This window comes from Octopus bimaculoides, chromosome 5 (genome assembly GCF_046866305.1).
Source record: "Octopus bimaculoides isolate indiv1 chromosome 5, ASM4686630v1, whole genome shotgun sequence".
NCBI lineage: Eukaryota > Metazoa > Mollusca > Cephalopoda > Octopoda > Octopodidae > Octopus > Octopus bimaculoides.
Window position 1 is genome coordinate 88095002 of NC_142932.1, and position 7500 is coordinate 88102501.

Here is a 7500-nt window from a genome sequence, read left to right on the forward strand (position 1 = left end):
CACGCTGGAAGACACTCAAAAATGACCGAAAACTACAAAAAAGTTAAAACATTTCAAAGGGAAGAAAAAATAAAGACTTTTACCTTATTTTTAACGGTTAGACCTATAGGTTTAAAAATTTTTTTAGTAAATAAAAATAATTTACTAGGCAAATTCTCTTCAGTAACCAGCCGTCAAAGAATTAACGTATAACTAAGAGACAAAAGGCAAAACGCACATGTCTCCTAGATATATGTTATAATTTTTTCAAAATCCACTGCGCAGACGCAGTTTCAGTCGGCAAAAAATGAAAAATGTCGAAACGAACTTTGAAATGCTAATATCAAATACTTGAGTATATATAAAGGGTAGCAAAATACTTGAGTATATATAAAGGGTAGTAAAATTTTGTATAGTTTTGCGATTCATTCGAATAAATCTAGACAACAGCAAGAACAAAATCACTGATCCCCCCACCAACGACAAGATGGAACATAACCGTTAAATGTATCAATGTGGGAGCCTCATAATACTGGACGTTCTAGAAATGGTCAATAGACTGGTACTCCATCGATTACGACGACGTGAGTTTCATTTGATCTGATCAACGGAACAGCCTTCTCGTAAAATTAACGTGCAAGAGGCTGAACACGCCACAGACATACGTATCCTTAACGTAGCTCTCAGGAAAATTCAGCGTGATACAGAATGTGACAAGGCTAGCCCTTTGAATTACAGGTACATCTAATTTTTTGCCAGCTTAATGAACTGGAGCAACGTGAAATAAAGTGTCTTGCTCTATCTAGCACACAACGTGCCACCGGGATTCGACTTCATGACCTTACGATCGTGAGCCGTTTACTCTAAGAGCCAAGCCACGCGCATTCGCAGAAACAGTCAATAAATCTCTCTCAAATCACATCCTACTTCTGAGCTGGAGATCAAGAAAGCCAGCTAAACTATGAGTAGGGGTATTCCAATGGAAAAAAAGACCAGATTGTCACGGTTGGAACAGCTTTGATTTGCCTGATTAGATCTGACTTGGGATCAGCAAAGTCAACTGAACTACGAGCTGGTTGATTCTTTGCTATATAAATTCCTAAAAAAAAAGACCATTTCGGTCATGAATGACTATGGGATTGCCCCTAGAAAGTTCCCCTTCGAGGCACAAGTTCAGGCAAGATTGTTTATGGAAGACCACCAGTCTCCCGTCTCTACGCTACTGATGTTATCAGGCCGATACAGCTTAGCTCCAGTGACATCACAATTCATTTCTACAGATGAGTGAACTGGAGCAACGTGAAATAAAATGTCTAGATCAAGAACACAACACATAGCCCGGTCCTGAAATCACTACCTCATGATTGTGAGCCCGACGCTCTAACTACTGAGCCATGTGCCTTCACAAATTTCTTTATTCCAACGTATATCTGAATTTTGGTATTTACAATTTTCTTTCTGTCGTCATTATCTACTAAACCGATTTATAAATGCCTTTTGAAAATAGCTGAAAGATTTTTTTCCATATTATTTAAGGTGAAGTTGAGTGATCTGGCAATTCGTGTCTTTCCAGCAGGATTTTTGACATTTTACTTTCGAAGACAGTATCTTGTTTAAAACTAACTTATTGTTCTGTAGCATGTCAGCGTCGATCAAACAGACCCAATGATTAAACACATTTCAGTTGTGACCATCTTGTCATTCTAGGAATATATTCAGGACTACAATTCGAAATGTCTCCATTCTTTATGTTTAGTCGGTAGAGAGCGCTGCAGTTGAATTACATTTCTAGCAGAATTTGACCCCCCCCCCCCCCCCCAAATCTTAATGCGTGATAGTTGAACACAGATAAACGAAAAACGAAACGGAAAAGATTAACACTTATATTTGCCTCGCTAGTTTCACAGTGCAACAGATACATAAATATTGATGAAAATATATTACACAAAGGTGTAATATTGTCGGAAGGTTACTAAAAAGGCTGTGTTCTCATGTGGCTGATAATGCGTATATCCTGCAGTGTCAAGTAATCAATACAGATTATTTGTCATGTACATGACTAGCCTGATAGACAAGTGTGTGTGAATTTGTACCAATATTAAAACCACTATAACCTCAACAACATAATATTTGTGTGTGCGTGTGTGTGTGTGTGTGTGTGTGTGTGTGTGTGTGATGTTTGGATATATATTTCTTTTATGTGAGATTTCTGAGTTGTTCTCAATTAATCGCATCGATTATCAGCATAGCCCTAAACACTGTAGTTTATCGTTAAATGCTCATGTAGCATGTCACGATAAATGTATCTGTGTATGTGTGTGTGTGTGTGTGTGTGTGTGTGTATGTACATACATATACATGTATGTATGTATATGTATATATATATATTTATATACTTATATATATATATATATATATATATATATATATATATATATATATATATATATATATATATAAATATATATATATATATATATATATATGTATATACATATATATATATATATGTATGTGTGTGTATGTGTGTGTACACATATACACATATATATATATTTATTTGCGTTTATGTACGTTTTGGCATATTCTGCTAACGAAGGTAAAGTAATTTTTATATTACCAAACCAGAAATCGTTCGATCTAGAATTAACCTTAAAAATTTTGCCAAATCTTTTTTATTCATTTACCTCGCTTCCAACCCGTGCTAATGGAGTGTAAAAAAAATTATGTGGTTTTAGAGTCATTTGACCTCTATTTCTAGCTTGTATGTGCTGTTTCTCAATACCCTTAATTATAATTATATAATTATATATCTACATAATTATATATCTATATTAATTCTTACCTTTATGGTTTTTATTACATCCTGGTCACTGATAAGATCGTTATTTTTGTAATGAATTTATCCTTAATTGTATACACACACACATACATATATATATGTTATATTTATTCATTCCGATTATTATATTCACTGCGGTATTATTTTGATCAAATACGCGCGTGGTTGAGATGAAGAATGGGATTTGCCTCGTGTATACGTGTGAATATATGTATGTATTCGTGCATATACGATTGTATTTGTATGAGTATGTATATATATTTGCATTTATGCACGTTTTGGTATATTCTACTGACGAAGGTAAAGTAACTTTTATATTACTAAACCAGAAATCGTTCAATCTAGAATTAACCTTAACAATTTTGCCAAATCTTTTTTATTCATTTACCTCGCTTTCAACCTGTACTAATGAAGTATTAAAAAATCATGCGGTTTTCGAGTCATATGACCTCTATTTCTATCGTGTAGGTGCTGTTTCTCAGTACCCTTAATTATAATTATATCCATATAATTATATATATATGTGTGTATGAAGGGAGAGAGATGGGGGAGCGAGAGAGAGGGAGCGAGAGAGAGGGAGCGAGAGAGAGATGTATGTATGTTACAAGAGAGATTTAAAGAAGGATGTTGCGATCGAGAAGGTGAATCTCAGTGACCTCTTTGTGTGCACGGTTTGTGACAGACCATGCCTTTCTTTTGCTGGGCTCAGATCTCATTGGCGGATCCATGAAAAACGAACCTCTATCCACTACTCTACTCTGTCTTAATATATGTGCACACCTCTCAATGCCGTGTATGCGATAAGGTCTGCAAATCTAACAGAGGCTTCAAAAGACATTTTTAAATCCATAAAGATCAGAGCTTAACTGCAGCTCTTGGTGGTCCAAATCAGATATGCAATTTATATGGGTGTCTTCAATATAATATCTGGTTTAAAAAGCCACATCCAGACGCCATGATGGATCTAAGTCGTAAGTACAAGAGGTGGTCAGACTCTACATGAGTAGACAACCACATACGTATGTTACAAATGCCATGTGAAGATCGTATGTACAGTATCTCCACATAACATTCGTAATACCGGTACAGATTTATAAGTTAATCAAGGGAAGAGAGATAGGGCCTAATGCCTATTATTTTTATAGACCCCCAACAAACTAGTGACCGTGATGCAGTTGATGACTGTTGTACTTGACTGGTCTTTAGTTTTAATCTGCAAAATCCTGACATCAACTGGTAACTATCAGAAATACTGATATCTGTCAACCCCATCTCGAGAGAGGAATGAACGGACTTATAATTGAGCTAGCGTTAGCATACTGACAGGAACAGTAGCATCAAATAAATAAAGGCAAGGCTGTGTTGTAAGAAGCTTGCTTCCCAACTACATGGCTCCAGGTTCAGTGCCACTCGTGGAAATTTGGGCAAGTCTCTGCTGTTATAGCCACAGGTAGACCAAAGCCTTGTGAGTGGATTTGGTAGACGAACACTGAAAGAAGCCCGCCGTATATATACATGCATGTGTGTGGTGGTGGTGGGAGTGCGTATGAATGTGAGTGCGCGCGCGCGTGTTTGTGTGTGTGTATGTGTGTCTTCATGTTTGTGTCTGTCTCTCACCACGACTTGACAACCGGTGTTGGTATATTTACGTCTCCGTAGCTTAGCGGTTCGGCCAAAATGACTGACAGAATAAGTACGGAGTTTAACAAAAAAGAAAACTTGTTTCTTTCGTCTAAAAATTCTTCAATGCGGTGCCTTCTGCATGGTTGCAATCTCATGACTGAAACAAGTAAAAGATAAAAAATGAAAGATAAATAAATAAGTAAATAAATAAATAAAGCATGTCTTTAAAAGGGAACATACATCTTACGAGTAAGGAATCTTGTTCTCAAGAAGTCAACAATATCTGAATATGTTAGGGCGGCGGGCTGGCAGAATCGTTAGCATGCTGGGCAAAATGTCGAGCGGCATTTCGTCCGTCTTGACGTCCTAAGCTCAAATTCAGCCAAGGTCCACTTTGACTTGCATCCTTTGCGAGGTCGGTAAACTAAATACCATTCAAGTGCTGGGGATTGATGTTATCGATTAATCCCTGTCCCGATATTACTGGCCTCATGCCAACATTTGAAACCAACATGTTATACCAAAATCGTCTGGAGGAGCCAACATCGACTGATATTGATGGAGAAACATTTTGCTTACATTTTCCTTCACTTGCTTCATTCATTGTACTGCAGCCACGCTGGAACACCTCCTTGAAGTGTTTAATGGAACAAAGCGACTCCACTGTTTATTTTGTTAAAATCTAGTACTTATTTTATCGTCCCTTTTGCCGAATCGCTATGTAACGTGACATAAACAAATCACACTCGCCCTCCCCCACACATTTATATATATATATATATATATATATATATATATATATATATATATATATATGTATATGACAGGTTTTCACACATTTTCCGTTAACTAAATTTACTCACAAGGCATTGGTTGGCTCAGACCTAAAGATGACACTTGCCGCGCAGTGGGACTGAAGCCGAAACTACATGATTGCAAAGCGAGCTTCCCCACCATACAACCTGCGCCTAAATGAAAAAAATATATATTCTAATATTTACTGGAAGTGCAGTCTCATTTTGATACGTCTCATTTCAAAGGTTATGTTATTGCAATCGAAAAGTAAGAGAGAGTTTCAAAACGCCCATGAACAAAAGAGATATTGAAGTTATTAGCCACCTTCACCCCCCAAATGCATCCAAAAGAATTTTTTTCTAACAGTGTTTTAGTTGATAATTAGTCGTAACAAAGGCCACTTTCTTCTACCATAGTTCAACATTTCTCATGGTACCAGCAGACAAAATGGAAAAGGCGTTGCTCCGTAGGACAGCGAGGGAAACTCACGGGGCTTGTACTTGCAGACAGCAATCTCTGCTCCAATAGCGGTGTGCAGGAATGTGGTCCGAGGGCCAAGAACACCGGAGGTTTCAGCTGCCACAGGTACGACCATAAACCTATCGGAGAGCGGCCGATACCATAATAGTTTGCTTTTCTCAGCCTGACGAGCTGCAGAGCCTGGGCCGGTAGCTGACAATACCAAGTTGCAACTGAAGAAGGTGTCACAGTATGTGAGATCCCACATGAGGGGCCTACTACCACGGAACGGGAAAATTGTCATACCGTCCGGTTTTTTACCGTCCTCCCGGTCTAGCCCCGCTGGCTCTAACTGGGAAGAGAAGCCTCTGGCGTTCTTGGCCTCCGGCGTTCTTGGCCTCCGGCGTTCTTGGCCTCCGGACCATATCCCTGCTCACCGCTATCAGGGTGGAGATCGCTGTCCGCAAGTGCGATCCCCGTGAGTCAGAGTGACTATTCCAGTGCATCTCCTTCACTATTCTCCGAGACGCGAAATTTTTTCCCAAGGGAGTTCCAGACCTCAGTTATGAACTCATTTGCATACAGCCAATCAGAGCTCAAATATCAAACTAATTTATGAGCGCATAATAAGTGATGGGTGATAAGATAAGGTCACTTGGGTATGGAATGACCATGCTTCTTTTCTCTTTTAATAAGGCTTGTTCTTGTTAGGCATAATCTGAGAGCTGAACGGCACCTTTCTTTTCACACTTTTAAACAATCCTTCAGCGGTCTGCCAGCACCAATGCGGTTTCTGTCACCAGCAACAACTTTTGTTAACTTGACAACAAGGTCAAAGTCAGCTCTGATTGGCTGTATGCTAATGAGTTCATTACTGGTGTCCGGAACTCTCGTGGGGAAAAAAAAACCTCGCCTCCGGAGCAACGCCTTTTCCATTTTGTCTGCTGGTGCCATGATTATATTGCATTTATGTGGAAAGTATTATATATCATCAGCCCCCTTCTCAAAAGTTCACTGAAGTATTTCTAGTATAACATAATGGCTTCAGCCAGAGGATGAGGTGATGCTGGAGTGTCGCCTTTAGCTAAAAGTTATGTATATAGCACCCAGTTTTCCAAAGCGGTTAGTCATTTAAGTACTAACTAGGCTCGATGTTACTTAACATCGGTGATCGTACGAGAACCGGTGTTTTCAACGTGATATGTTTTTGAATACACGCGCAATGTTTCAACACAAGAAATGTTGAGGGAATATCTCCATCAAAATTTTCGAGTTGTTGAGAGAGGTGGGGGATAGGAAAGAAGGGAGATAAAGAGGAAGAGAGAGAGAGAGAAAGATTCTTTGAACTAATTGAAATAACAGTTAAATCTCCTGCAAACAGCACTTCACTGTCTTTAAAAAAAAAGAGCGGAAAGACACACCGGATAGTGTAGTCCTGATAATGTAAAAGAAAGTGCTGATCAATGATGAAATGTCTTTGATTGTAGGTCGACTGAAACAGGGCTGCTGACTCGCTGACCTGAACTTAAACAGCAACAGCAACAGCAGCAGCAACTACTACTACTACTACTACTACTACTACTACTACTACTACTACTACTACTACTACTACTACTACTAAAATACGACCACAACCTCTGTCACAACAGCAACAACAACAAAATTGACACGGTTGTTTAGAATAGAAAATGAAAATTTTGTCCAGCCGTGGAATTCATCTGCCCAGCAGATGTGAACGTTTTATTCACAATGGGCGAGAAAGAGAACATTTATGGACAACGACATGGAAATCAACAATTTCT